Raw genomic sequence first — 11126 nt, 5'->3', positions numbered from 1 at the left:
TAGCAAGAAAATCTTTTTCCTTTTCTTCTTGTTTAATAGTATATTAGGGTAAGGAATTGATTGATGTGATGTTGGTTACATATTATGATAAATATTATATGCATTTTTTAGATTTTCTCCACTGCATGTAGAAGCAGGAAGACTTTTTATTTGGGCCTGTTGAATGAGAGTCTGATCACTTCTTGATGTCCATAGGCTCAATCCATGTTGCACCAAGCTGCATACACACTGAAATGACTAAAGGCATGCTGAAGTATGTTGTCTCTAGACTTTGCAGCAAAACGCGAGGAGAGGATTTTAGAAATCTCAAAATAGTCCAAATCGCAAATTGTTGCAAATTTTCAAATGCTTCTTCATCCACCCATTTCAAGCCTGCATAGTTCTTCTATAAACACAATACATATTGTTTATAGTTGGAAAGATAGATAATTCATCATATGAATGCAATAGCATGTTGTTTCAAGTATTTGCAGAAAAACGCGATTTTGAGCTGTTACAAATTTCAAATCATCATAATCGCCTTTTGTTGCAAATTGTTCAATTTTGCTTCATCCAATTTGTCATCACCTTCTTTAATCATTCTATGTTCTCCATGTTTCTAATCTTTTACTATTGCTTTGTATGGACCTTTTCAGAGTGATGGCAAGAACCAAGGCAACTGCAAGGAGGTCTGGCAAGGGGCCAGGGCTTGCAGCAGCAGCAGCTAGGGCTGATGTCAAGGAATCTAGTGTGCCTACAAAAGGAAGAGTTGCACATGGCAGGAAGGGGAAGCCAATGAGCATGCTGCAGCAAAAGTCCAAGAGGTTAAAGCATTCTGCTGGTGTGCTAAAGGAGATTAGGAAACAGCAAAAAGCTATAGGCTTTGCAATCCCCAAGGCACCTTTTCAGAGGCTAGTGAGAGAAATTTGTGATAGCTGGCACCTTGGTTTCAGGTGGAACAGGACTGCCATTCTTTCCTTACAGGAAATGGCAGAGGATTACTTGGAGAAGTACTTTGAAGATGCAATGCTTGTAGCAGCCCATGCTCACAGGGTAACTCTGATGGCCAAGGACTTCAACACATTGTCCAGAGTGAGGTGGAGGTATGACAAACTGGTCCATCCTGTGGAATGGCAGGACATTAAAATGAGAGACATATTATTAATTCCACCTACAAGGAAATTGAAGGCAGACAAGGTGAAGGTTGTTGTTCAAAGTGACCCACTCAATGAGCACCAGAGGGAAAGCTGCTTATGAGGAGTCACTGAAGCAGCAAATAGAGTGGAGACTGTACAGATGGAGCTACAGATACAGAGAAGGTTGTAGGAGCTGGGCCCTAACATAGTTGTCCATATTGAAGATGATTTTTCAGAGAATAATTTTGACTTGACAAGAGCATGCTTGGCAGCATTGGCTCATAAGAATGAGTATTGCTCAGATACTATCATTCTTGCAATGCTCTAGTAAGTGTCTTTTATTTTACATTTGTTTGCAAAACAATCCTTATTGTACCTCCTCCCTTACACCTTACCTTAATTATTGTTTTGTCCAATGTAGCATGATGAGAAGCTGGCTGAACCATGCTGTACAGCATACAGTTTATATTATTGATCCTGCAATTTCCTTCAAGTTAAGAGATCCAAAGGAAACTCCCATGGATATTTCCAATTGGTTCAGACACTGTGATTTTGATCATGTTGATATTTTGCTACTTCCATACCATAACAAGTATGTGTGTGGCTGCTTCTTTTGGGATTTTCCTTCAAGATTGAGTACTCTTGTAGCCTTTGATTTCTTAATGCTTTTTTCCTTATGCAGTGACCACTGGAGCTTTGCTTCTATTGACATCCAGCAGAAGCAATGCTTTTTATTCAACTCTCTTAGAAACACACACAGAGAGGTTAAATTGTAAGTGGTTTGTGTGCTATTTTTAACTTTAAACTTCATTATTTGGATTTAATGCACACTAACTGAATTATATGTATTGCAGTTGTATTAGAAGACTTCTAGATGCATTGGATCAGTGTCCTCCTAATGTCAATCTTTTGGATTCAATAGAGCCAATAGATTTAGAGGTAGAAAGTTGCTCCCTCTACTGATGTCTATTTCATGCTATGCCTTTGAACTTATTGAATAATTTTATTTTGTTCAGACATTAACAGTTTCTAACATATCTTTCCAACTATCCAGACACCACAACAAGATGATTCAAGTAGCTGTGGCTAGAGAGTGCTGATTAGTGCCAAATATATACTTTCAAGCTATTTTGAGATAGGACAGCCAGAGCTTGTAAGAAAAAATAATTTTCATTTAGCTTCAAAAAATTTGATATTGGTACAAAGTGTTCTAAATCATCATATCTCATTGCAGATGAGAGAAGATAGCTTCAACTCGAGCTATGTGTATAGTTTCAGAGCTGATATAATTTGGAAGTTTTTGAAGTATGCCTTCCCCAAACCTATTGTACCAGCTACTACTGTCGAGTTAGGTGAGAGCTCTAAAGTCCGAGAAGGTGTCATACACCTTGATGACACAGATGATGCAGATGTGGTGCCACAAGAACAAGGACCTAGTGCTGATGAGGAGAAGCCACAAGAACAAGGACCTGTTGCTGCTGATGTTATTGAGGAAATGATGGAGCAACAGCAAACAGATGCTCCAGGGGTAGTAGAGGAGACAATGGAGCAGCACCAAGAGACTGTACACGACAAGATGGAGCAACAGAAAGTAGATTCTCCAAACAAAGATGATACGGTGAGCTTGGACCATGTAGAGCAGCCTCTAGATCAGCCTGTAGATAAATAGAAAATTGTTGTCAAGAATATGTTCTACATATGTAATTAAACACTTCTGTACAGAATTTTACATTTCTGAATATAATACCTTTGTTTATGGAGTCTGTGTTATCTCAATTTTAAAATTTTCAATGTCTTTGCATTTTATTGATCTCTCTCTTCTTTTGAGCACCTGCAAAAAAGCAATATGAAACAATAGGGTAAAGTAAACTAATAGCAGTGCTTAATGAGACTAGGATAAGTCACATGGTATACCTTCTTATTGTTGTAGATAAATAAAAAGTCCTTTGAAATAGAACCTTCTGTCTCAAATAGAATGTCATTGCGCAATTGAGCTAGGGAGCAACATTGTCTTAATGTGATATTGACTAGCACATCACCATTCTCAACAACATCAATATCAAGAAGTTTATTTTCTGCACCAAAAGAATCTTCATCTTGATCCATAGGGACTAGTTTTGTACCTAGCATTCGACTGCGCTTATAATAAAAAGAAAAAATGAAATTTTGTGATGCAACCATGTACTTCAGTTGCATAGAAGGTTGGACAACCTCACAAAACACTGAACTACATGTCTTCTTATCCCAACCTTTATCCAAAAATTGTGGCATGCATGCCAGACTTGTTGCTTTAACTGTGAACATTGTTTTTGAAACCTTCACTGGAAAGGTATTAAACAAGTCTACAAAAACTAAGAGAGGCATGCACAAAGAAATTTTTATTATCCTTGTGGCAATATTGGGCCTCAGAGCTTTCTGTACTTCTTTGAAAAGCTTGGCTCTATATGCCTCTGTAACACTAAAATGTGGGAGAGGCCAATCCACTGAATTCCATGCTGGAAGGTCTTGTTTTCTTAATACACCATGTGTGTTTGCATTGTCCAGCAATTGATAAAAATGATCAATAAAAAATATACCGGATTGAGCTAGCTCTGTTGCACATCGACCTTCGTATTGTTGTTCTCCTATCGATCCATGCAAAACATCTATAAATCCCAGAATACAATCGATGTTTTGCCATGTCTCATACGATGAAGGGTATAAATCTGAAATAAAACAACACAAGAATATCAGTAAGCAAAGAAAGAAAGCTTTGTCTTAAAAATCCATACACCTCATAAAGCACAAAACCACAATAGAAAAATATACAATTAGGCCTGTGTTGCGGAAGATCATTTGGATAGTCTCGCAAGACAAGTTCTTTATGCATGTACACATGCTGAATCAAAACTTCTTTCACCGATATCTTTCCTCTGGTGATTTTAAAATCTCGTACTCTTCCCTTCCATGATGCCAAGAAAATATTTTTTGTCTGGGGTCTCTTTCTTTTACTAGGTTGCATGAGCACCCATGCTCCTTTCGAAACAGTAAACCTTTCCCAAGTTTCTTCCGTTTTGACTGTACTTGAATTCTCTACCGAAGAAATAGAAGAAGCAGGTCGACGGGGTAAGGATGTGTGGTATAATTCTGCCTTCATAGCATTATCATCCACAGAGCGTCTTCCACAAGAACGACCATAGTTTTTATTCACCATGGATACCTTGTGAATCTATAACCACAGCAAAGCAATGTAAACAAGATAACAAAGTGAAGTTTCAAGAAAGAGAAAGTAGGCAGACAGATAGTTGACAAGAAACATCTTACTCTAAGCCAAACTGGATCAAGGGAGCAGTTTTGGAAAAGAAGAGGTTGCTGCACAATGAGGTAGTGGTGTAGAATGGTAGACCTTTCGAAGGAAAGGCAGCACAACAATTCAAAGTTCAAAGGGAGGTGGAAGCGAGAAGGCCCTTGTCAGAGAAAATGTCAGACTAGATTCTATCTTCATGTCCAAAGATCTTGTGAGAATAAAAAACCAATATTTCTAACGTTACGTTGGCCCTCTGTTCATTGGTTGAGATCTTATTTTTCCAAACCGTAAAAGGCCCCAAAATGAGCTCCCTTTTTCCCTAATGAAAGAGAAAGTGGTTGAGTCCCTTAGTATGCCTGACATTTCTGCAGGGCATTCTTATGTCGATGGAGAGTCTAGTGGCTCAGAGATAAGCCTTGATGAGGCTCTTGGGATACCCACTATGAGAACACCTGGTGTAAAGAAGGCTATGGAAGCCATAAATGCAAAGCTGCGAAGATCTGGGAGAGTGAAGAATCATGTGCAAAGGTTTACCTATGATGGTTATGTGGCACATCACTATGCATACATAGCAAAAGTTGTGCAGGTTGTAGAGCCCACATGCATTGATGAGGCTGTTGCAAATGTGTGTTGGGAGAAAGCTATGGATAAGGAGATGGATGCACTATATGGAAATGAGACTTGGGATTTGGTGCAATTGCCTGAAGGCAAGAAAGCCATTGGATGCAAGTGGGTGTACAAAGTAAAACATAACAGTGATGGAAGCATAAGCATGTACAAGGCTAGATTGGTAGCGAAAGGATATGCGCAGACATATGGCATTGATTATGAGGAAACTTTCAGCCCAGTTGCCAAGATGGCAACAGTGAGAGTTGTGATAGCAATGGCTGTGTCAAAGCAATGGTCTTTACATCAGATGGATGTAAAGAATGCATTCTTGCATGGGGATTTGCAGTATATGTTGCAGCCACCTAGTTATGAGGATGTGAGTCACCCCGAGCATGTTTGCAGGTTGAAGAAAGCCTTGCATGGCTTAAAACAAGCACCAAGAGCATGGTCTGACAAGATTTCTGAATGTCTTGTCACTATTGGCTTTCATGTAGCCACAATGCGGATTTCTCGCTATATGTGAGACACAATGATAGAGGGGTTGTGCTTGTTGTCATCTATGTAGATGACCTGATCATTATGGGGGACCATGATGCAGAGATCTTTGATGTAAAGATCTTGCTTAGATAGAAGTTTGAGATGAAGGATCTGGGGGAGGTCAGATATTTCTTGGGCACTGAGGTGATTAGGTCACCACATGGTATTGGATTACTGCAGAGATAGTATGGCTTGGACATGTTGTCCAAGTATGGTATGACAAGCTGTAAGCCTATCTCAGTGCCATTGGATTAGAATGGCAAGTTGCGTGTGCAGATTCAAGAGAGATTTTGGAGGATCCTACTATGTATAGGCGCATAGTAGGAAGCTTGATCTACATGATGATCACCAGGCCAGATTTGAGCTATGCTGTTGGGTTGGTGAGTCAGTTTATGTAGGTTCCTCGGAAGCCGCATTTGGATGCATTGAGATGCATACTGAGGTATGTGAGGTCTACTTTGCATCGTGGACTATTTTATGAAACGGGGACAGAGATATGTGTACATGGGTACACAGATGCTGATTGGGCTGGTAGTATCTCAGATAGAAGATCTACTAGTGGCTTCATGTTTTCTTTGGGGAGTGTTGCTATGACTTGGAGCAGCAAGAAGCAGCCTACGGTTGCTCTATCCAGTACTACAGAGGCCGAGTACAGAGGTGCTGCTATAACAGCATGTGAGGTAGCTTGGTTGAGAAAGCTACTTGCAGATTTGGGTCTATCAGTGGATAGACAAGTTGTCATTTTTTGTGACAACATTAGCAGTATACAGTTGGCTAGGAACCCAGTTTTTCATGCTTGCACGAAGCATATAGAGGTCCACTACCATTTTGTCAGAGAGAAGGTTTTGGCAGGAGACGTTGACCTTGTTTATGTCAGCACACAGAATCAGGTCGCTGACATCTTCACCAAAGAATTGGGTACAGAGAAGCTCCGCAGATTCAGGGCTTCGCTTGGTGTACATGAGATGGAGTTGAGCTCGAGGGGGAGTGTTGAGATATCGAGCTCATCTAGTGAGGCGGTGGACGCTGATGACCCGCCTAGGGGATAGCCCCCACACTTACACCACTGGCATGGTTGGTGAGATCATGTGTGATATGCGGCCAGTGGGATAACAGACTGTGTGACAGCCATTCTAGAGACTGGCACAGTTATAGCACCAGCTCATTTAGTTGGGTTCACACTATAGAGAACCCTAGTATGTATTTGGTTGAGTACCTTTTCATATGTGTGTACTCTTATCTTTGTATATGGTGTGTTGAGTGTTGGGTGAAGAAGAAGAAGATTTTCAGCCTCTCACCTTGTGTGTTCTCTTTTAGGGTTTTGTGAGTGTGCCTAGCACCTTATGTATTGTACCAAAGTTTGGCTCCATGAGTGATTCATGGTGTGCAACTTTTCTTACTTACAAGCTGCCCTATGGTTGTGGAAGTACCTAAAAGCACTGGATAGAAGATCTTTTATGGGAGAGGTGATGTCTTTGGTGCAGAAGATTTGCAGGTTATCACACTTATTGAAGAACATGCCAAGAGAAAGCTGAACTATTATGGGGGTGTTGTGGTAGGCCGTGTAGCTCCCAAAACCGAGGATATCATGCGGATGGCACACGACGACACCTTTAGGGATGCTCAAGAAGATAAAGAGGCAACCAAGGTGGTCTAGGATACACCTTTCTACAAACGGCCAAGGATCTCGCAAAGAAATTAGGGCTTCTAGGGGGTTGTGTTTTGCTGGCGATTGTATTGTGGTGTAACATTTTGATGTAATGTAACATATTCTCATCTCCTCTCTGTAATGGATATTTAGAGAGTGTACTATAATGAACATGTGCAAAGATATATAATGCAAAGCTTTTTTTGTGTTAATAGCTATACTAGCTATGTTATGACTTGCTCAAAATTGTTAAATAACTGCTAATAGCTATTAATAGTTGTGTATAGGTGAGTTGATAAGTAATTTTGATTGACAATATTTGTTCACCAATTGATTGACACTTTTGAATGCTAGATTAAAGCCAAAATGTAAAATATATTTAATAACTAAAAATGAGTTTATTGCTCCCATGGCATGCTATTATATACAGATTCTAAGACCTTGGGCGAGATCATATATAATCCCCTGGCACGTGGAATAGGTGTCATAGGAATTTTAATACATCTAAAAATATGGGAGTATATGTAGACCACAGGCTTTCTATTCAATAGCTTGTAACATTATTCATCTAGCTTCTTTTAATGTAAGACCTTGCTTCAATTTCATTACCCCAACTATCCTCCTCATCTACTCTGAGTTACTCCTTCGTACTTGTGTACTTGATCAAATATAAGTCCATGCCTTCTTCATTGCCCTCCTCCGCATTAACAGCAAAGTTATCTCCTACTTGGAGTGCTTCACTTAGTGCTTCATAATGCCCTTCATATGTAGGCTCATCAAATTCTTCATCACTATTTCCACCGTCAGTTAGAGTTATCTTATGGTAGTTCCAACTTGTCACATGTGTTTTGTGACTGCATCTTCTCCATTGATCGTGCATGCATGCACTACAATAACAAGACAGTTGTCTAAATGAAAGTATGGAGTTATCTTGTTTTGAGTAGCCACATATACAATGCAATGAGTGTGCCTTAGGGAAATCATGATAGTCCCATCGAATCTCTCAATTCACATCTCCCACCTTGACCTCCCAAAATATACATTCTACGTGCCTATGCTTGGAAGGGTAGTGTGCAATGGATCCATTGTATAAGTGTTGAGAAAGGAATTGCAATCCATTTGCTACACATTTCAACTCAGCTCCATTGTCCTTCAATTGCTCATGTGTTAAAGCCCTCTTCACAATTGCACCTGCCCCATCATGTTCTCCCTTACCATGACCACTACCAAAAAAATTCCATACCATTATTTTTCCTCTTAACCCAACATATCTCCCAAAAAAATAGAAGGGCCTCTTTTCCTTGAATTGAGATGATGCAGCCCCATCAGACCAAACCCAATGTTGGTTGATATCTAAGTCCTTATCCTTCAACCATTGCCAATGAAGCATGAAGCAATGTTGCACAAACAAAGTGTCATGCTTTTTATCATGAGAAATGAAGAAGTGTATAGTCTTTCTCACCTCACCTCCAACACAATAGTAGGTAATGTGCACAAAACTGGGGACTTGATTGGAGTACCAATGCATGGATTGGATTTCATTTTGTTACTTGAAAGAGTAATTTTTCAGCAAAGTCCACGGCTGAAACAACTAGATCATCTCGAAAATGCGTAATTCACTCCTTGAACTATTCAGCCTGCCATCGATACATGAAGTCATGTTTGATGCAATTTTGAAGGTAGCTCTTAAACAATTACAATAGATCAGTGCAACTCATCTCCTTGCATACAAGGTCCTTCCTTTTTTTCTTCTTTCCATCTTCAGAAGTGTCTGTTTCCACATCCTCAACAAATACTCTCACTGTGATGGTTTTTGCATCTACAAACATCTCGCATGGGCAACATTTTAGTTGCTCTATTCCACACTTCGTACATTCACCCATAAGACATTTTACTGCATGGTAAGTAGACCCATCTTGCTTAGGGCACAAGACAATCTATAACCTTTGAAATGCTCTTCACAGTGTGCTTAGATGCAGAACATTGACATGGCAGTGATGAATCCATGCACACCGTGCATGTACATTTACACAACCCACCATACATTCCGAAGGCCTGACTATGCATATGATTGACAACAGCCTTCAAAAATGAAATTTGCACATGGTAGATACAACAGCATGATAACTTGTCCTTGAGTTTTCAGACAAAGTATGGCTTCACTGACTCAAAAGGATGAAGCTATCAACAGCTACTATTAGGTAGCTATTAGGTAGTTATCAAATAGCTAATAAACAACTATAAGGTAGCTATTACACAGTTATTAGATAGCTATTAAATTGCTATTATTTAATGTTGTTTAATAGTTAGCTATCAATGAGCTAGCAGCCAGTTATTGGGTGGCTATTAAACAGTCATTAGACAACTATGAGTAAGCTATCAGGAGGCTGTGTCTACTAGCTTTTAGATACCTAATAACTATCTACATCTATTAGCAATGTCCAACTAGTAGTCAGATATAAGATAAATAGCTATTAGATATAATTCTATTAGGTAGCTATCAACAACTACTATTAGTTAGCTATCAATAGCTATTAGGTAGCTATCAATAGCTATTAAAAGTAGAAGATGAATAGCTATTAAATATCATTCTATGAGACATAGAGCTATTAGTAAGATATTACACAACTATGAGATATATCGAGCTGTTAGCTATTAGAGGCATATCTATTAATTAGTTACACAACATCTAATAAATATCTACTAGCTATATACATGTATTGGATAGCTATCAGGTATAAATTAAGTGTACAACTATAATTGAACTAAGGTTGCTATTAGATTCATATCTACTAAATAGCTACTAGTTATTTATTATATATCTAAAAGATATACAGCTATTAGACAACTATTATGTATATGTTAGGTGAGCATGTATTAATCAAGTCTTGGTTAGCTACACGCTCTAACTGTTAAGTAGCTAATGTCTATCTATTAACTAGCATAGCTACCTATTAGATAGGCTTCATATATATACAACTATGAGAAAGCTATTAGGTAAATATTAGATGCACAATTATTAAACAACTATTAAAGCATACCTGTGATACATCTTGTAGATGAATTGGGTGCTCGATGTAGTTCTTTCAACCAATTCTTTTTTGACATATGTTCTTTTTGTTAGGGGACACACAAGTCTCAGTTGTCCAAAAAGTGACCACCAACTCCTTTACCTCATCAGGTATGTGGCTTCTTGGTTGTTTCCTATGACATGTGGAGAAAGACAACATGGAGTTGTCATTTTCAAGTTCCAGTCGAGATTTTGCCACATAAAAGTTCCTTGTATCAACAGATAGTACTTAGAGACATCAGTGAGTTTGAGGCCAACTGACTCCTTTGATTCTTTTGAGTTAAAGAGCATCATCGTGGCAGACCTTTTGAGTAATAATTCACCCCCAGACTGTGGCTTCATCAAACTTTGGAGCGTGTTGCGAATATTTGTATGAGCGTTGTTTGAACATCATTTTGGTGCCTTGAAGCTATGTCTTGCAAATCTTTTAATGACAAATGAAGGATTATCTTATTGAAGATATCTTTCTTAGTGGCCATGTCCATTCCATTTGTTTTGCTGATGAAAATACCGCACAATCTCTTTGGAAATTCATGCTCTTCTTTTGCCATCAACGGTCTCTACATTTCAAAACACAAAAGATAAACAAATATTAAGAAAGCATGTAAGCCGTTATGTAAGCCGAGAATCATCTCATTCCCAGCACTATGTGTTATGCAAGCCTATGCAAGCCTTGCATAAAGCATTATGCATTAGGCCTTATGCATAAAGCACTATGCATAAGGCCTTAAACATGAGACCTTAAGAATTAGGCCTTATGCATAAAGCACTATGCATAAGGCCTTAAGCATAAAGCTATGCATGAGGCCTTATGCATAAAGCTACGCATGAGGCCTTATGCATAAAGCTATGTAGCATGAG

The 11126-nt window shown here is 38.9% G+C and overlaps 1 pseudogene; it reads right to left on the bottom strand.

The window, feature by feature from the left end:
* Positions 1-8013: 8013 nt before the first annotated feature.
* Positions 8014-10750, bottom strand: LOC147633818 (uncharacterized; annotated as a pseudogene).
* Between the last annotated feature and the right edge of the window lie 376 nt (positions 10751-11126).

The sequence above is a fragment of the Cibotium barometz genome, chromosome 11, assembly GCF_041138505.1.
Source record: "Cibotium barometz isolate CiBa-2024 chromosome 11, ASM4113850v1, whole genome shotgun sequence".
Classification (NCBI taxonomy): domain Eukaryota; kingdom Viridiplantae; phylum Streptophyta; class Polypodiopsida; order Cyatheales; family Cibotiaceae; genus Cibotium; species Cibotium barometz.
The sequence above is the reverse complement of the archived record's forward strand: the minus strand, read 5'-3'. Positions and strand labels throughout refer to the sequence as shown.